Here is a 21,200-nt window from a genome sequence, read left to right as displayed (position 1 = left end):
GTTTTCACTGGAACTCTTTGAACCAAGGATGAGAGATTAAATCATTAAGCAGGATGTGCCCCTGGCTTTGGACTCTGGCCATAACAGAATAGTGCTTCATGCTTTAGAGGCTGCGTGAAGGTATTAGATCTGTGGGAGGTCAGCAATAGATGAGAAGAGACCAGAATAAAATTGGAGAAGGAAGATGGTTACTTTCTTAACACCAAGTTCTAAGTAGGACATGTTTGTTAGTTGTGTATAGACTGTAGAATTGTTGATGTGGTACCAAGTTCTTTCCAGGTTGAGAGTGGACTCAAAGTGGCTAGGCCAGTATAGACGTTCAGGAGCCAAGGGCTTGACGTCTGAGTATCAGTTCTATGAGTTCAGTAAGCTCTTTGACTATACTTTTTCCCTACCTAGAGATTTAAAAGTGGCCTTGTTATGCCCTAACAGGCTGGGTCATGCTTAATTTGGACTTTCCAAAAGCAGAATAAAAAGTTGGTAACAAAGGTACAGATAGCCAGATTAGGTGAAATTTTTAAAAAGCTACAATGGAAGATGGCAGCTTTCTATGAAAAAGATTTTGTTAGCAAAGAGATCAGCCACTACAAATGGAAGTAAATGTTAGATGGCATCCACAAGCTAAGGCTGGGGCTGACGGCTTTTGCTAAATCACCCTGGGATGATATTTAACTAAAGTACCAATTCACTGTACAGTAGAGAGGGTCTTACAGGACAAGCATAGACAGTGGATTCCCTATCAAATAGCACACTTAGCCTGGGAGAGAATGGGTCTGAGTCTCTCATAGCCAAGATGAAACAGTGTTTCATTGAAAACGTTCTCACTCTAAACTCACGGGGATCCTGATTTCTAAATTGGTTTCAATTAAATATATTTTTCTCCTTCTAAAAAAAACAACATACACCTTTAATCTCTTCTAACTATTGGCAGATCTGTGATGCTCTGGCACTCCACACCTTCCCAGTGGCTGCAATTACACACATCAAGTTTCAGAATGAACGACAAGGTAAGATTCTGGAGGAAAAAGGCTACCACTTATGGTCCCCATTTTGCTCTCATGTGTCACAGCCTTTTATTGTCAGGAGTTATTTAGAGAAACAGTCACCGGCTAACAAAACCATCTGTTAGTTAACAACAGCAAAATATGAGGCTATTTCAAAATGGCATGGGGCATTTCAAGTTAAGGGAGAGGGTGCCAACTATTTTTTCCCTTTAGTCTTTCCTTGTTAAAGAAGAATGCATTTGTTATCAAAGCCAGTTTGGCTAATGTGCTTTCACCTCATACGTATCTAGAAATCAAAGCTGCCTGGAGAGTTATTTGAGGGTATGTTCTCCCTTTGGAGCCCATCTTGCTCCAGCCATGCTAATAAGGATTTCATGTGCGCGTGAAGAAAACAATATAGCCTTTATGCAATTCAACCAACATGCCCTACGCAGAACATGGTAGATGTTGGGAAAGCAAAAACGGTCTCTCTAGACAGATTTGGTAAAATTCTTCACCTTTGTGCTTTCTTTGTACTACTCCATTACTTTTCCCAGCCAGGGGAGGAGGGGTGGTAGATGAAGAATCTCTGTACTTCTTTTCCCTCAGCCAGATAGTTTCCCAAATCAGCTAAATATAACTCCATTTATTGTCATGCTAAAATGTTCTATTTAGCTGTGTTTAACTGGATATCATGGTTCCATGGGCTGACCTTTCGCTCCTGGGAAGTCGTTTTAAATTCAATCCCCAGCAAAGGAAAATCCTTCCAATTCGTTGGCTGTGAAAGGTCACAAGTGAGATGTGTTTTGATGGTATCTGCCTATGGCTTAATTCTCGGTAAACCTGAGCACTAACTGGGCCTCAATTGTCCTTTGTTTTGGGAATCTGAGTTCTAAGAAGCCTGGGAGAGCTGAGTGGGAGACATGGGCTGAGTTGCTGGCATCAGGAAAGGGTACACAAAGGTACCAGCTGAAAGGTGAGGTTTATGGTGCTAAGTTAGGTCAACGCTGCCTTCTTTCCGAGCTGATCGGGGATTCAGACAAAATATATAGTTTCTCTTCTTGTTTCATTTGATCTCTTTAAGAGGGACATTTCCCACTTTCTGGGAGGCAAAGAGGGCTTAGGTGAGGTAGGGAAGGAACTAGAAGTGTGTGAACCAGTCAAGAGGAGATTGGAGTATCTGAACATTTACCCATTTCAGGGTCCAAGGTTTCGAGTTTGGATATTTTCCTTTCGGGACCTCTTTCTCTTCGCGGTCCAGTAGGACTTCAGTCTATTCTAGGCTTTCCTCACCATCATCATGATGCCAATTTTTTACTGAATTAAAATACCTTTCAAAATCTTATCCAAAAACTTCCCACTTAAAAAAAGACAGACTCATGTTTTACCAAGGAAAGGTAGGAGTTTTGCCACACATGGCAATGAGCACAGATTTTGTGACAAAGACACTGAAAGCAATCACAACAAAAGCAAAAATTGGTGAGTGGGATCTAATCAAACTTAAGAGCTTCTGCACAGCAAAAGAAGTATCAACAACGTAACTGACAACCTACAGAATAGGAGAAAATATTAGCAAATTATGCATCTGACAAAGGTCTAACATCCAGAATCTATAAGGAACTTAAACAGATTTATGAAAGAATAGCAAACAACCCCATTAAAAAGTGGGCAAAGGACATGAACAGACATTTCTCAAAAGAAGACATACATGCGTCCAATAAGCATATGAAAAAAAGCTCAATGTCACTGATCATTAGAGAAATGCAAATCAAAACCACCATGAGATACCATCTCACACCAGTCAGAATGGCTATTATTAAACAGTCAAAAAAATACGGAATCTGGTTAGGTTGCAGAGAAAAGGGAACACTTATACACTGTTGGTAAATTACTTCAATCATTGTGGAAAGCAGTATGGCGATTCCTCAAAGAACTAAAAGCGGAACTACCATTTGACCCAGCAATCCCACTACTGGGTATATACCCAGAGGAATAGAAATCATTCTATCATAAAGATACATGCACATGAATGTTCATTGCAGCACTACTCACAATAGCAAAGTCATAGAATCAACCTAAATGCCCATCAATGACAGACTGGATAAAGAAAATGTGGTACATATACACCATGGAATATTATGCAGTCATAAAAAGGAATGAGATCATGTCTTTTGCAGAAACGTGGATGGAGCTGGAGGCTATTATCCTTAGCAAGCTAACACAGGAGCAGAAAACCAAATACTGCATGTCCTCATTTATAAGTGGGAGCTAAATGATTAAAAACTTACGAATACTAAGAAGAAAACAATAGACATTGTGGCCTACTTGAGGGTGGAGGGTGGGAGGAGGGAGAAGAGCAGAAGAATCAACAAGCGTAGCGTCTGGCTCCTTTCTAACTTAGAAAGAAGTCGGGAAAGCAGTCTGTCCTTCCCATCACTTCATTCCTTTATTACAAACGTGAACTATGCTAGAATCCAGAAAGTATTTGCTGTTTCTTGGAAACCACTTGCATTTTGTACTTCCATTTCTATGTTTGTGTTGCTGCCTCTTCCTGGGACAGCTTCATTTTCTCATCAAAATTCTATTCATGCATAAAGGCCAAAATGTCACTTCTTTCTGTGAAGCCTTCAAAGGCTTTTCCCTCCCCACTTGTGGAGAAGGCAAGCATAGCTTCCATCATACTTTGTCTATGTAAATATTATGCCTTATTTCATTATGGTACATTTATGTGTCTCCTTCTCAGTCCAGCTCCTTAAAAGGTAGAACCTAGGCCTTCTTCATCTTTATATCCCTGTTTTAAGCTCATGGGCTACTCCAAGAAGGGAAGCCATTAGCCTTTCTATCACAGAAGTGTAAGCAGTTAGACTTTGGATATCAAGCTTTTTAATGCTGGTGAAGAAATGAAAATGAAGCAATGTTTAACATATCAAGTGTATCTTGAAAGTTCAGCAGCCACAGGAATAAGCAGAAAGCAAGGCATTCATTTTCTTTTTTTTGTATTTATTTGTTTTACTTTAGGTGCATACTATATCTGACATTTCTCCCCATGTTATCCCTCCCCACCCTCCCCTCCCTCCCCTCCCTCCCCACCTCCCGCTGTCTCTCCCCTGCCCCTGCAACTGCCCCTAATGTGTGATACTCCTCTCCCCGAGTCCACATGTTCTTATCGTTCAACACCCACCTATGAGTGAGAACATGCGGTGTTTGGTTTTCTGTTCTTGTGTCAGTGTGCTGAGAATGATGGTTTCCAGATTCATCTAAGTCCCTACAAAGGACATGAACTCATCGTTTTTTATGGCTGCGTAGTATTCCATGGTGTATATGTGCCATATTTTCTTTGTCCAGTCTATCATTGATGGGTATTTGGGTTGGTTCCAGGTCTTTGCTATTGTAGACAGGGCTGCAATGAACATACGTGTGCATGTGTCTTTGTAGTAGAATGATTTATAGTTCTTTGGGTGTATACCCAGTAATGGGATTGCTGGGTCAAGTGGAATTTCTATTTGTAGATCCTTGAGAAATCACCACACTGTCTTCCACAGCAGTTGGACTAATTTACACTCCCATCAACTGTATAAAAGTGTTCCTATTTCTCCACATCCTCTCCAGCATCTGTTGTCTCCAGATTTTTTAATGATCGCCATTCTAACTGGCGTGAGATGGTATCTCAATGTGGCATTCATTTTCTAAAAGCAATAAGGACAGTTCTCTGGTAGTGAGAAAATTCTGCTTCCTCTTCCCCTTTTCCTAAGTGTTGTCAGTTTTCCTGGAAATACCTGGTTTCAGGAAGAACTCTCCAAGTATTAACATAGAATTCAGATGGGGAGAAGTTGGCTAGCTCTGAAAGGTAGGTGGAGCCCTAATTAGTCCCACTTCCCATGTTCTCATTTTCTTCTCTTTTCCTGGGTCTTCAACCAACAGACCGCAGGCTAGCCCTGGTTCTGAGCCTTCTGGAAAGGAGAAAACAGTATACAAGTTAAGCCATAATTTGCAGAAACAGAATATGGTGATCAAGGCACAAATGATAGAACAACCACATTCCTGGTCTCCTTTATCACCAGGGAGAGATGGCACTTAGGGACCCAGGGGGTGATCCTAGGTACCCATGTCTGTTCCTCCCAGAGCTGATCCTTTTTCAGTTGTCAGTCTAACCCAGTGTATGTGGCAAGATTGTCACTTGCAAGAATCCAGTAAGGCTGGTAAAAAACCCCCATTTTCTAGTGGGGTGGAAATTCTGGCTTAAGTTCTACACAACCAAATAAAAATGACCAACTATGCTACAAGGGCCTTTACTGGCAAAAACAGTGCTCCTGACGTGTCATGCCACGACTCCATAGCTCAACAAACACTGGGCAGCTATCACTGATGACATGAGGGAATAGACACCAGGAGCTTTGCCCCCACTGCCCTCTAAGACTTGGATGTGTTTGCCACATGTTCTCTGCAAGGTGAATTTCACAAACCCTCTTTGCATTGCTCATTTTGAATTTGTCTCACATGGCTGCATTTGATTGGCAGATCCTAGGTCTCAGGCATACACCTTAGGAGCTAGGGAGCTGGGAAGACTTGTTTTCTGGCTTCTACTTTGAGAAGTCAAGATTCATAAGGCAGAAGGGTTTCCAAATGTTACAAGGACTCTCAAAAGGAGCCGAGCTACAGACAATATGACGAAATGTATTCTATTCTGTAAACATCACAATTTTAATTTTAGCCAATATTAAACAATACGTCTTGATTATGCCAATTATTTCAGTCTGTCTGGTTACATAGTAGGATGTGAAAGCTTTTTCTGGGATTTGGGGGTTGGACCACCCCTGCCATTTCTGATGTCTCTCTTTCCTAACAAAGGACCTTACTCCTTATCACTTCCCTTACACTGTCTCTTCTCTCAAATTCATTCTCCCCTGTATTGGCGGGATGTTAATGTATGGAATGTGTATTCTAATGGTGACTTCCAATTGGGATCCTATATTGCTAGTGTCCACAGCCTAGCCTCTAGAGGGAACCGTCACTTGCTAAGTGACAAGTGACAGTTGTCACTTCTGAGCCCTGCCTCGGTTTGTGACTCCCTTTGAATACCATGTCCTTGATTCTTTGTTCTTTAAATCAACCACTTCAACCAGATGAAGTCACTCTAGGACTGGGCTCACATTATTTTGAGGGGGTCTCTGCTCTGACATAGCTTGATTTTTCTCCATGCTGATTCTGTGTTGATAAGGGTCAATGTATCTTGTTCATGAGAGATAGACATAAAAGTAGAGCTCGGTCAATATCAATTTTTCCAATTAAAATAAATTCAGGCTCTCTAGTTCTTAGGTAGGCTATGAAGTCCTCCGAGGCTGGAATCAGTTCTTAATCATCAATCATCAATCATCTCTGTTTTCTCAGTATTTAGTATAGCATCTCACGGCAGGCATACGGTTTATTTTTACTGAATGAATAAATGAATGAATGAGGCAGTGCAGGTTGTTTTGAAAGCCATTAATATATCTCAGCATTGCAGATCCATCATTCATTTAGCAAACATTTTTTGAGAAGTTGCTTTTATGTGTGAGCACTATACTAGATGCCATGGAAATCTGAAATAGCATTAAGGCTATTTCAGATTTCCATGGCATCTACTACCACTAATAATCGCAACCACACAACAATAACCAACATACGTTGTATACTTATTAGATTACAGGAACTGTGCTAACTGCTTCACGAGCATTCGTTTAGCTCTCACAACTCTGAGTCAAGCCTATTATTATTATTATTCCCATTTACAGAGAGAGAATGGATTTTCAGAAAGGCTAAGTAAATGAAAACAAGTTGGGAATATAATGTTTACCCAATAAAGTTAGGGAGATACAAGAGTCATCTGGAATGTCTTAAGTGTCACAAAGAAATGCATTTGCAGTTCTCAAATGTCATTTAAAGAGCTCTTGAATGCTAAATTGATAGAACTGGATATTAGAATTTGCTGGGTAACCTTTATTTAACTTGCATATTATCAGTAAAGAACACTGCTTTGTTCATTCAGCCATTCGTTTGCCAGACATGAATGGCATGCCTGCAGTGTGCCAGGACCTGTACTAAGCATTGGGGGCAGGGTGGCGGGAGCTGGAAGGTGAGGCCAACACTTAAAGAGGTCGTTGTGCTTCATAGATAAATGCTATAATAGTGATGGGAACATATTTCAAAGGAATATTTCCAACGTTTCACCACTAAGTATGACATTTGCAGTAGATATTTGTGGTTATCCACTATTAGGTTAACAAGGACCCTTTTATTTCTAGTTTGCTAAGGGTTTTTTCCCCCCTAAATCATAAATGACTGTTACATTTATTCTACATCTCTTCAAATCGTATTTTTCACGTATGGAGATTATTTGTCCTCTTTCATTTATTGTACTTGTATTGTCTGAAATACAGTATTTCTTAACATTAAACCAACCTTGCATTTTTGGGGTAAGTCATAATGTTATAGACCTGTTAAGAGTTTTTACCTGTTTCTTTCTTTAAAAAAAATTCTTCTTTGACTTTTGTTATGTATTTGTAGGAATATATCTATTTTACCCAAGTTTTTTAATGTACTGGCATAGTTATCACACTATTAATTTATCATTTTTTTTTTTTTTGAGACGGAGTTTCGCTCTTGTTACCCAGGCTGGAGTGCAATGGCGCGATCTAGGCTCACCGCAACCTCCACCTCCTGGGTTCAGGAAATTCTCCTGCCTCAGCCTCCTGAGGATCTGGGATTACAGGCACGCGCCACCTCATCATTCTTAGTATTGTTTATTTATTTGTTCTCTCTTTTTCTTCATTAACATTATTTAAAAACTTCTCAATTTTATCAGTCTTTTAATGACTCCATTCTGGCTTTGTTTAAACCTAATTATTTTCTAATTTCATAATATATATTTTAACTTATTTAATTTTGAGCCTTTCTTTTTTTTCTTCGTAGGCATGCAAAACTATACATTTTCTTCCAAGAAATACTTTAGCTGTATCCCTTAAGTTTTGATATTTATTTTTCATATATAATTTATTTAAAATATTATATAATAGTATAATTTCATTATGATTTTCTTTTTTGCCATGAGTTATTTAAAATGTATTTAGAAACTTCCAGTGAAATAGATTGTTACTATGTTCTTTTTGAAAAGTTATCTTCATTACATTGTGGGCTGAGGATGTGATGTATAGAGAGTGTTTGAAATTTATTAGACTTGCTTTATAGCCTAACACATGGTTAATTTGGGTAAATAGCCCTTGTGTGTTTGACAAGTAGTTTGATGCAGTTATTTTGGATCAGGCTTGTTATTTTGTGTTGTTCGAATCTATCTCCTTGCTGGTTTTGGATTGCTTGATCCATCCATTACTGAGAGGAGTGTGTTAAAGTGTGCGAACCTATAGCTTTCCCTTAACTGATATCTCAATGATGTATTTACACATTTTGAAGCCATAACACCTACCTAAGAGTTTAAAATTGTTATATGTTCCTGTGAATTGAAGCTTTTATTACTATGTATTGACCATTCTTATTTCTAACAGTGCTTTTTACCATAAAGTCTATTTTATATAATTAATATAGGTTCATCAGCTTCTTTTGGTTCATATTTGCTCAGAAGGAAATATTTCCAAAAGATTAACAGTCATTAATGCTGGGTGATGAGATAAAAAGTAATTTTTTTTCTACTTTTCAGTATTTTCAAAATATTCTTTAATAAGCATATACTATTTTCATAATAAGAAAAACTACATTTTAAAAATTTGATTTAAAAAATGATTAAGAGTTTGAGAGATCCTCCTTTCTGATCAAACTTAGTATTTGGGGTCTAGAGTCTCAGATAGCTAAACAGGCATATAACAGCTTATGTGTCATACAGGTAGCTCTTAACACTGACACTTTTTGAAACATTAATTTGTTTTTATTTTAATAGTTTTTGGGGGTACAGGTGGATTTTGGTTACATGGATAAATTCTTTAGCGGTGATTTCTGAGTTTTTGGTGCACCTGTTACCCAAACAGTGTACACTAAGCCCAATGTGTAGTCCCTTATCCCTACCCCCCCACACTTCCTCTTGAGTCCACAAAGTATATCATTTTTATGCCTTTGAGTCCTCAAACTTAGCTCCCATGTATAAATCAGAATTTGGTTACATTATTTGGTTTTCCATTCCTGAGTTACTTTACTTAGGATAATGGCCACCAGCTCCCTCCAAGTTGCTGCAAACGACGTTATTGTATTCCGTTTTATGGCTGGGTAGTATTCCATAGTTTCTATCTACTTGGTGAATGGTACTTAGGTTGGGTCCATATCTTTGATACTGTGAACTGGGCTGCTATAAACGTGCATGTGTCTGTCTGTGTCTTTTTCATGTAATGACTTCCTTTCCTCTGGATAGATACCTAGTAGTGGGATTGCTGGATCAAATGGTGGATCTACTTTTAGTTCTTTTTTTTTTTTTTTTGAGACGGAGTTTCGCTCCTGTTACCCAGGCTGGAGTGCAATGGCGCGATCTTGGCTCACCGCAACCTCTGGCTCCTGGGTTCAGGCAATTCTCCTTCCTCAGCTTACCGAGTAGCTGGGATTACAGGCACGTGCCACCATGCCCAGCTAATTTTTTGTATTTTTAGTAGAGATAGGTTTTCACCCTGTTGACCAGGATGGTCTCGATCTCTTGACCTCGTGATCCACGCGCCTCGGCCTCCCACAGTGCTGGGATTACAGGCTTGAGCCAACGCGCCCGGCCCTACTTTTAGTTGTTTAAGGAATCTTCATACTGATTCCCATGCTGGAGGTACTAGTTTACATTCCCCCCGCCAGCGTAAAAGTGTCTCCTTTCCACCACATCCGTGCCAACATCTATTGTTTTTGACTTTTTAATTATGGCCATTCTTGCAGGAGTAAGGCAGTATCTCATTGTGTTTTTGATCTGCATTTCCCTGATAATTAGTGATTTTGAGCATTTTTTTCCCATGTTGACTGTATATTTTCTTTTGAGAATTGTCTATTCATATCCTTTGCTCACCCTTGGATGGGATCATTTGTTTTTTCTTTTTCTTGCTGATTTGTTTGAGTTCCTTGTTTCAGTGACCCAAGATTGTGCCACTACACTTCAGCCTGGGTGACAGAGCAAGACCGTCTGAAAAAAATAAAGAAATCACACATGCAGATCCAGGGTCTTGGTGCCGCAGTGACACTTTTGGCACGATATCTAATAATGGCTGCTGCTACTCGGCACAGGCCTGGGCTAGAAGATGGCTCCCCACCAATTCCACCCCTATTACTGTGCCTTTTGTTCTGGTGCTTTTGGGCTTTATTCTAAATGTATTCCTTGCTGTCTTGTATTTCTGGGTTAACATTGAGACCCCACACAGATCTGTTTGCTCATTCAGTCATGTTCACATTGCATTGTGTGCTTCTTTACTGAACTTAGAATATTTTATTGCTTCTGCAAAACTTTTTGAGGGCGAAGGAGGGAATCATGAGCCAGGTGGTTCAGGTAGAGAAACAAATACTGAATTATAATGATGAGATTATTCATCCCATGTCCTACTAAGCTATCTATAGGAGATGTCCTGTCCATCTTAGCCCATTGTCGCCTCACTTACGGCTCTCCTCATAATTTGTAATTCTTTTCTTTTATTTTGGTTCATTTGATTTCTTTTACAGTTTTCATACTAGGAAACAAGATTCATGAGACCAGGGTACAAGTCAATCTTGGTCAGGACTATTGTATCTGCAGCCCCTAGCTCAATTCCAGCACAAAGTGGGCATTTGAAAACATTTACTGAGTGAATGAATGAATGAATGGATTGATGGATGAATGAATAGCAGAGACCATGTTTGTCTTTTCATCTTTGCATTTTGGCATCCAACTCAGAGCCTGACTTGTAGAGGCCGCTGACTCATTTTATTGAAAAAGAAGCTGTAATATATATAACCTAGATTCATGAATAAAAATGTCACTTTTTCTCTTTAGTGTCTTCAAAACTGGGAACTTTGAGTTGTTCATCACTCAGTTGCTGTTTCTTCAACAACTATCAGTACAGTGAGTTGACGCAAAGATGAATAAGAAACGCAACTTTCACGGCTTTAATTTTAGGAGAGAATCCAGCACATCACATATCTTCAATAGATTTTATAAATGAATAAATAAATGAACAAATAAATCAGTTAAATTTCTGAGGATTGATATTACCCGTATAAAAAAATCTGCATTGTTGGGCAACAGGATAATTTCAGCTATGCTGCACTGATTGAATATACTGGACATTGTTCCACGTAGGACAGTGTTTTCTGGATGGCTTTCTCTCTGGCTGTTTCTCCTTTGGATGATCATATAGAATAGATTCCATGATACCTTTGTCTCTGAGTTGGGTTGGTGGGTGTACAGTGCCTGTGGACACCACTCACAGAGCTGAGACACTGGCAGGAAAGAGTGGAGAACAGGATAATGAGAAAGCAAGAAGAAAGAGAAAAAGGGAAATGGGAGAGGCCAGGTGATGAGAGCAAGGAAAAGAATGGAGGAAAAGGAAGAAATAAAGTCAGTAATGTTTACGATGCCTGCCAGTTATTGAACGCCTATCGTAGAGGTTCTAGGTTGTGTTCAACACATGTGTTATCTCTAATCTTTACAACCCAGCCGGCAAGCTGAGGAACATTTATTGTTTTCATTGTGTAGATGAGCAGACAGGTTCAGTGAGGTTAATAAGTAACTTGACCAGCCACACACTGCTAAGAGGGACAGCCAAGATTTTCTCTCAAGAGTGTCTGGCTGAAATCCATCATATGATCTCCTGGTGAGGAATGACAGAGACCTTCTAACAGGGTCCTGCCTGCCTCCCGTAGGACATTTGGATTATAGACAGTTAAACACCTGCTCTAGGTGGAATATCTAGACATCAACACTTTGAAGTATATCTATTTATCTGCTAATTCATACACACACACACACACACACACACACACACACACACACACACATAATCAACTGGAGAAAAGAAAAGAAAAATGGATTAATTGGATTAATTTCTGTGTACAACTCGACCAAAATCTTCTGGAATAAATACTTAGCAGAAAAGAGGAATAATAGATGACAAATGGCCACCATTCTCAAATGCTGTAATTCCAGAGGTAAAGTAAAGCCCTCTAATTCCACCCTCCTCTCCCACATATAGTGAGTAAACAAAGTCGCATAGACCAAAGAAGCAACAAGAAAATAACAAAAAAGTTGAGGGGCCCTGAAAATGCTGTCTGAATGTCCATTCCCCAAAGGGTTGAGGTCAGGCATATGGTTCTATTCACCAAACCCTAAACAAAGGATTCGGGCTATTTTATGCACTGATTATTATTGTTGGTTAAATTAAAGCACGATCAAAAAAGTGTAATGCAATATTATTTTTAGTTACTGTAGCTAATTGGAAACATAGAAAGAGCTGTGACTATAAAAATGGAGTGAGAACACTCAGATGCACGTCCAAGTCTATCTTACCCCTTTCAAGCTGGGCAATAGCATATTTTCAAAACATGGCTGTTATCCCCAGAGTCTATACTTAAGTGCATCAGGAGAAACACTTGGCCTGGGAAAAAGGAAAACAGCTAACTCCCTCCTATCAGCAGACTTTGAAACTTCAAATTTAATTTGAAAACTACCAATGGTCAATTTGTTCACATGAAAGACATTACAAATATATATCTGTATATAATTGCTGTTAAGCCAAGGACTATCTTTTATCTTGCTGTTCCCAGTATGAAGCCCAGATCCTGGCATCTACATGATGCTTATCAATAATTGTTGGGTGAATGAGTGAATAATTGTTGAAGACCTTGTGTAATAAATGAGAACACTCTTTTTCTTAAACAACTGACCTTCTTCCCCAGTGAAAGTGCAGATCAGCAAGATTTGAGGGAGAAAAGACAGCTCTGCTTTGGCTTGGTACGTAAGTCTGAGTGGTGGAGAATGCAAGCAGACATTTTTTGTCTATTTGTTCAATATTGTATTTCCAGTGCCAGTAACAGTACCTGGCACAAGTTAGTGCTCAATACACATTTGTAGAATTAATAAATAAATGCTTATCATGGAGTTGGAAAGAGAGAATGAGTTAAGCAAAGGAGGCAAAGTGGAGAACACAAGAAAACTTCACAGTGTGGTTTTGTTTCTCTGCTGAGAACTCTGCTGCTTATCAATTCCCAAACATTCTAGGTGTACTCTTATTTGATATAAGAATCCCTTCCTCATGATCATGGTATCTCCGCTTCCAGGCAAGTATATTCTCACTCATAAGTGGGTGTTGAACAATGAGAACACATGGACACAGGGAGGGGAACATCACACACCAGGGTCTGACAGGGGGTGGGGGGTTAGGGGAGGGATAGCAGGGGTTGGGGAGGGATAGCGTTAGGAGAAATACCTAATGTAGATGACGGGGGATGGGTGCAGCAAACTGCCATGGCATGTGTAGACCTATGTAACAAACCTGCATGTTCTGCACATGTACCCCAGAACTTAAAGGATAATAACAATAATAAAAGACAAACAATGACAACAAAAGAATTCCTTCCTCAAATCAGTGTAATCTGCCTTGTGTGGATTAACCAGGCTTCTGTTTACTGATGTGAGGGACTAGGGTGATGCCTTTAGAGGCGTCAGTTCCAGCAACTTAGTGAAAGATGCTCTAGACCAATTTAGGATGCACAGGGGCCGTATTAGGGCAAGGTCGGGCATTTTCATATTAGAGGAGAACAGTATGACCTTAAAGAGAGCTCACATTAGATTTCTGGGCTTTATGCTCTCAATTTCCACTACCTATTTACGACTGTTGAATTTTCCTAGAAGAGGCTTATTCTATTCATTTTTCCTCAAACAAAGACAGTTTACTAATTATCAAAGCCCAGTGACACAGAGCATGTACATGAGAGGCCATGTTTAAGTAGCACTGAGAGAAACGTTCTTAGGAAGGGCATTCCTAGATGTGTCTTGAGTCTACGCTTGACAACTAAATGGAGAGAAACTTACAAAAACAAGCTGGATGCACTTTAGCAGGATTAATTTGTATGGAGTTGAAAAAATGTCATCAACATTCAATAGTTACCCTATATGGCATCTGACTTTTCTTCATAAAGAGACTGTGTGTGGTATTCTGTGTGTGTGGGTGGCATGTTTCGGCCTTTTCAGACAAGAATGTATATGTTATTTTTTGTCTTCTCCTTTTGTTATAAACTTAACCATCAATTTAAAGGCAGGGGGAAAGACTGTTGAAACAAAACTTATCATTTATTTTCCTTTAGACTAGTCCCACATTTTCTGAATCCATTTTGAATTCAGTTCAAGTAATGGAAAGTTGGTACATTTTGCAAAGAACCATAAGTCTGAAAAATCGTCACAAAGCTTATTCTTCCTCTATTGTCTCATGATTGTACATGGGAGCCACAGTCATACGCGGATCGTACGTGGGAGCCACAGCCATACACCGATCGTACGTGGGAGCCACAGCCATACGCCGATCGTACGTGGGAGCCACAGCCATACGCCGATCGTACGTGGGAGCCACAGCCATACGCCGATCGTACGTGGGAGCCACAGCCATACGCCGATCGTACGTGGGAGCCACAGCCATACGCCGATCGTACGTGGGAGCCACAGCCATACGCCGATCGTACGTGGGAGCCACAGTCATATACATTTGAGCACAACTCTTTTGAATCAAATTCCCGCAACTGTGGTGCAAAAATACAGGCAGCAATTTTCACAGAGTAAGAAAGTGTTGGATGGGCATTTGTGTTTTGTTCCATCCCCCAAAATGATTTGAATGTGACTCTTTGACATCACTGGGTGAAGCTCTTGAGTGTTAGTGCACACAATGGGATTCTCTTTAGGAACCAGGAGGAGGGGAATAGTCACGAGGGCAAGCCAAGAGGGAACATGGTTTATGAATGCAAAACTTACCGTAGAACTTTAGACAGAGAAAAGTTGACGATGCCAGTTAAAGCTGGCCCCAGGCAGCAATAACTTACTGAAGTGGCATTTATTTGGCTGATAACCCAAGGTCTTGCTGAACTTGCTAGTACAACAGAGGTAATCTTTATGGAAGAATGAATTACAATAGCAGCTTGCAGTAACATTATTTGATCTTTCCATTATTTAGAATGACCTTTTAAGCTCCCCCAAAACTGCAAGTTTCAACTTTCGGCTGCAACGTTGAAACTGAAATAGGAATTCTCCTACCTATCCTAAAAGATTTTTTTTTTTCAGTAGGTTTTCAGTATGCCTCACCGGCAGTAGAACTGGTGATAAAGATCTAACATGAGATTTGTTCTGCAATGTAACTGAGCTGTAGGTAGACTGAGGAAATAATTTTATACCCTGAAAAGTAAAATGACTTGCTCAAGGTCATACAGCAAGGTGATCTGCTTCAGGTGCCATGCTGATAGCTATTATTCGAGAGTTACTAAAGTAGGCTGAGATCCAGAAGGCTCAAGACACAAGAGGATTATAAGATTACAATGCTTTTATGAGAAGCACAGGTGTCATGAGAGCAAGAAAGAAGAATGTTGACTTCTTTGAAAAGACTAGTTTTTCTTTCATTCTTTTCCCTTCCCTAATGGGAATTATATTAATGAGCATTAAATAATTTTGTAGCTAAATGTTAGGCATTTATTTAAAGTGCGCTAAGAATCTTCAATGTATAGTTACGTGTTTGTTTAGAATGGAGAAGTTTTTGATGGCGGTAGGGGCAGAGATTAAGCTTCATCATTTTAAGCTGAAGACACTTAGAGCATTTCCTCTTCTAAGGAACATGCACATTTCCTTACACACCCTCTGAATCCCAAATGGCATTCAGTGTGGGCGGGGGAAACATGCGACACCACACCTGGAGAAATAGCTGCGTCATCCATCAGTTGCAGTTCAGGTATTTGGCGCTGGCTGGAGGCATAATGATGAGGCAGGGAATTTTTTTTTTTTTTTTTAAGACGGAGTTTCGCTCTTGTTACCCAGGCTGGAGTGCAATGGCATGATCTCGGCTCACCGCAACCTCCGCCTCCTGGGTTCAGGCAATTCTCCTGCCTCAGCCTCCTGAGTAGCTGGGACTACAGGTGCCCGCCACTGTGCGCAGCTAATTTTTTGTATTTTTAGTAGTGACGGGGTTTCACCATGTTGACCAGGATGGTCTCGAGCTCTTGACCTCGTGATCCACCCTCCTCGGCCTCCCAAAGTGCTGAGATTACAGGCGTGAGCCACCGCACCTGGCCCAAGGCAGGGATTCTTGATTTCTTGTCTACCTCCTCCCCTTCCAGAGCTTTCTTTCAACTTCATAGTTTCAGTTTGGGAGCATTTGGAGTGAGATAGATAGAAGTGTGAGATAAAGCTGGAAATATTGGGATAGTCAGATAGAACTTGAGAGTCGGTCTCAGTCTGCCATTTTTCTTTCCTCAACACACCAATGCACCTAACTGCACATGTATGTTTATTGTAGCACTGTTTACAATAGCAAAGACTTGGAACCCACCCAAATGCCCATCAATGATAGACTGGAAAAAGAAATGTGGCACATCACATCTACAACCATCTGGTCTTTGACAAACCTGACAAAAACAAGCAATGGGGAAAGGATTCCCTATTTAGTAAATGGTGTTGGGAAAACTGGCTAGCCATGTGCAGAAAGCAGAAACTGGACCCCTTCCTGACACTTACACTAAAATTAAATCCAGATGGATTAAAGACTTAAACATAAGACCTAACACCATAAAAACCCTAGAAGAAAACCTAGGCAAAACCATTCAGGATATAGGCATAGGCAAGGACTTCATGACCAAAACACTGAAACATTGGCAACAAAAGCCGAAATAGACAAATGGGATCTAATTAAACTCCAGAGATTCTGTGCATCAAAAGAAACAGTCATTAGAGTGAATCGGCAACCAACAGAATGGGAAAAAATGTTTGCAATCTACCCGTCTGACAAAGGGTAGATATCCAGAATCTACAAAGAACTAAACAGATTTACAAGAAAAAAATCAAACCTATTCAAAAGTGGGTGAAGGATTTGAACAGACACTTTTCAAAAGAAGATATATATGAGGCCAACAAACTTTAAAATAGCTCATAATCACTGGTCATTAGAGAAATGCAAGTCAAAGCCACATTGAGATACCATCTCAGGCCAGTTAGAATGGCGATCATTGAAAAATCTGGAGACAACAGATGCTGGAGAAGATGTGGAGAAATAGGAACACTTTTACACTGTTAGTGGGAGTGTAAATTAGTCCAACCACTGTGGAAGACAGTGTGGCAATTCCTCAAGGATCTGGAAATAGAAGTTTCATTTGACCCAGCAATCCCATTACTGGGTATATATCCAAAGGATTATAAATTGTTCTATTATAAAGACACATACACACGTATGTTCACTGTGGCACTGTTTACAATAGCAAAGACCTGGAACCAACTTAAATGCCCATCAGTAATAGACTGGACAAGGAAAATGTGGCACATATACATATACCATGGAATACTTTGCCCCCATAAAAAATGATGAGTTTGTGTTCTTTGTAGGGACGTGGATGAATCTGGAAACCAACATTCTCAGCAAATTGACACAAGAACAGAAAATCAAACACTGCATGTTCTCACTCATAGGCAGGTGTTGAACAATGAGAACACATGGGCACAGGGAGGGAAGCATCACACACTGGGGTCTATTGTGGGGGCTAGGGGAGGGACTGCAGAGGGTAGGGAGGTTGGAGAGGGATAACATGGGAAGAAATGCCAAATATAGGTGATGGAGGGATGTAGGCAGCAAACCACCTTGCCATGTACATACCTATGCAACAACCCTGCATGATCTGCACACGTACCCCAGAACCTAAAGTACAATAAAAAAATGTGGCACATATACATAATGGAATACTATGCAGCCATAAAAAGGAATGTGCCCATGTCCTTTTCAGGGACTTGGATGAAACTGGAAACCATCATTGTCAGCAAAGTAGCACAGGACCAGAAAACCAAACACTGCATGTTCTCACTCATAAGTGGAAGTTGAACAGTGAGAACACATGGACACAGTGAAAGCAGCATCACACACCAGGGCCTGTCGTGGGGGTGGGGGTCAAGGGGAGGGAGAACATTCGGACAAATACCTAATGCATGTGGGGCTTAAAACCTAGATGATGGGTTGGTGGATACAGCAAATCACCATGGCACATGTATACCTATGTAACAAGGTATCCCACAACTTAAAGTAAAATTTAAAAAAAAAGAAAGAGAAAGAAAGAAAGAAAGAAAGAAAGAAAGAAAGAAAGAACCTACCTCCATCCTGTATTCCTCTTTAATTATTGCCTTCTCTTTTCTCTTTCATACCTTGGCTTCCTGAGACTTATCTGAAGTCCCTTACTTACCCTCACATTTGGCTTCTAAACTGTTCGGTCTACTGTGGTCTGATGTGAGCTTCTACCTTGACTCTGTGACTGCTTTCCTGAATTCACTAATTACACAACTGCAAATCTAGTGGGCATGTTAAAGGTCTTGTTTTAGGCAACACATCTAAGGTCTGACATTGCTGATCTCCCTCTTATTCTTAAAACTCCTTTCCACAATTTCCTTCCTACCTTGCTGTCCTCCTGCTTCATGAGAGTCTCTTCCCTTTCAGGTTGGTGTTCTCTGGTGGTTCCTAGGTACCTCTTCTGATTTTATTTTTCACACGCCATGTCTTCTACTCACGCAGTTTCAGATGCTTTCTTCTTAGCTCTGGGCCCCTATTCCAATTGCTTCGTGGAAGCCTTTTGTGTCTGCTCTGTGGATATCACAACATCAGCCTATCACTGATGTGCTTAATTCATTGTCTCTCCTCTAGAATCAGTCCTTTCTCTCGTATTTCTGATTCTGCTTACCACACACTTGATTCCCTACGTCAGAAATGTGGAAATCATCCGTAACTCTTGACCACATGGATCACTGTCACCAAATTCTCCTGATTTTGCTTCTGAAATGACTCTCAAGTCCCTCTTTCCTTTTGCCTGCCCATTTTTCCTGCTGTGGTTTAGCTACTCATCATTTTTAAATCCTAACTGATATTTTTTTACTTCCAGTTTCTTTTTCCTTAAGACTCATTTTGTATACTACTGTAACAATGATCTGTAAGAGTATGTTAGGTCACTTTCTGCATATATTCTTCAATAGTTTCCCATTATTAAAAGAACAACAATGGAAAATAATATGCTTATTATGTGCCGGGTACTGCTCTAATTGCTTTACATATATCGATTCAGATGTTAATTCTCATAATAATCCTATGAGATGGCAACTGTTATTATATTTTTATCTCCACTTATCAGATGAGGAAACAAGGGCACAGAAAGGGTAATAAATTTGCCCAGCTGGGGTAGGAATTAAGCCCAGACAGTCTCAGTCCAGGGCATATGCTTCTAACTGCTACTCTTTTCTGCCTTTTTGTTGCTGGCACAGAATTCAAGGTCCTTGCTGATCTGGTCTCTGCTGACCAACTTGCTTCACTTTTTGTTCTACTGATAAAATCCCCCCATTCCCCCTGCCAAACTGGACCAATTGTCAAAATCATCAAATATAGCTTTATAATGCTATGTTTAATTTTACATATGCTATTTTCTCTTCCTAGAAAATAGTTGCCCACTTCTCACACATGCACTTGTGTATTTTGCTTGGCTGGTCAAGAGTCAGCTGAAGCATCACTTCCTACAGGCTAATAGGGTTTCCTCTTCTGCTCATCTTCAAATCTGGGGCACATATCTATAATAGGACCCTCTGTTGTGGCGTACTTAATCTTCATATGTGAAACAGTCCACACCATGTCTTCTGTGTATAATTGTACCCAAAATGATTACTAAATAAGTGGATGGATATTAAAAGCTATGGGAATAAGTTTATGCTTAATTTGGGTTATGAAATGTTCAGTTTGTTAAACACTTATCAAGAGGGTAATAGGATCAGAACTGCTGCTCGTGTATTAACCTAGAGGTAGCATGGAGTGCTGATCAGAGGAGAAAAGTCTCAGGCAGGGCCAAGGTATTCCACAATGAGGACTTGGTCTATGGTACTGTCAGTGGGAAGACAAAGGCAGGATGGATTTGAGAGGTGTTGTGATAGTTGAATCCATCAGACTTCACTTCTTTTAATTTGTAGAACAATAAATTTCTGAGATCTGTAGGACACCGATGTCCACAAAGTTACAGTAGTGAGCAAAATATACAGGCTCCTAGTATCAGGGAGCTTCTATTCTAGAGCAGAGAGATGATCAATAAACAAGTCTACCAAAGGATGATGAATCATTCTATTATAAAGACCCATACACATGTATGTTCACCGTGGCACTATTTACAATAGCAAAGACTTGGAACCCATCCAAATGCTCATCAATGATAGACTAGATAAAGAAAATGTGGCACATATACACCATGGAATACTATGCAGCCACAAAAAAGGATGAGTTCATGCCCTTTGCAGGGACATGGATGAAGCTGGAAACCATCATTTTCAGCAAACTGACACAAGAACAGAAAACCAAACACTGTATGTTCTCACTTATAAGTGGGTATTGAGCAATGAGAACACATGGACACAGGGAGGGGAACATCACACACTGGGGCCTATTGAGGGGTGGGGGAGCTAGGGGAGGAATGGCGGGGAGGGGGGGATTGGGGCGGGATAGCATTAGGAGAAATACCTAATGTAGGTGATGGGGGAGGTGGGCATGGAGGCAGCAAACCACCATGGCATGTGTATACCTTTGTAACAATCCTGCAAGATCTGCACATGTACCCCAGAACTTAAAGTATAATTAAAAAAATAATAACAATAAATAAACAAGAGTTTAATATCAGTCATGAGAGTTGTGATGGGGAAAGTATAAACGGTGTGATGTAACAGAGTTTCTGGGACCATCTCTCTGACGTGGTGACATTTTGGCCATTTGACAAGCAGCTACCTGGAGGAGACAAGTGCCACATGAAATCCCAGGGAGAGAGCAAGTCTGGTGTGTGTGTGAAGCAGAAACAAGGCCAGAGTGGCGAGATCATGGCTAACCAGGTGAAGGAAAAGGGGTATGAGCTCGGAGACCACACGGAGAGCTTGAGGATGTGGGAGGAAGTTTGAATTTCGTTCTAAGCGTGATGGAAATTTAAGTGCCATTGAGAGAGAAAGAACACTGGTGGGTCTGGAACATTAGTGACAATATTTATCAAAATGAGGAA

The 21,200-nt window shown here is 40.2% G+C and overlaps 1 long non-coding RNA gene across 2 annotated transcripts in view; it reads left to right on the top strand.

Annotated features, from left to right (window-relative positions):
- LOC118147785 (uncharacterized) overlaps positions 1 to 21,200 on the top strand; it is a 162,857-nt gene that overhangs the window by 112,718 nt on the left and 28,939 nt on the right. The window contains exons 3-4 of one of the 2 annotated variants that reach the window (XR_013526888.1): positions 932 to 1,007; positions 10,957 to 11,129. This is a non-coding gene — a long non-coding RNA (uncharacterized LOC118147785). Of the gene's footprint in view, positions 1 to 931; positions 1,008 to 10,956; positions 11,130 to 21,200 lie in introns of those variants that run through there. The other variant, XR_013526887.1, reaches the window with a different exon arrangement.

This window comes from Callithrix jacchus, chromosome 15 (assembly GCF_049354715.1).
Source record: "Callithrix jacchus isolate 240 chromosome 15, calJac240_pri, whole genome shotgun sequence".
NCBI lineage: Eukaryota > Metazoa > Chordata > Mammalia > Primates > Cebidae > Callithrix > Callithrix jacchus.
This window is presented reverse-complemented; position numbering and strand designations above follow the sequence as displayed.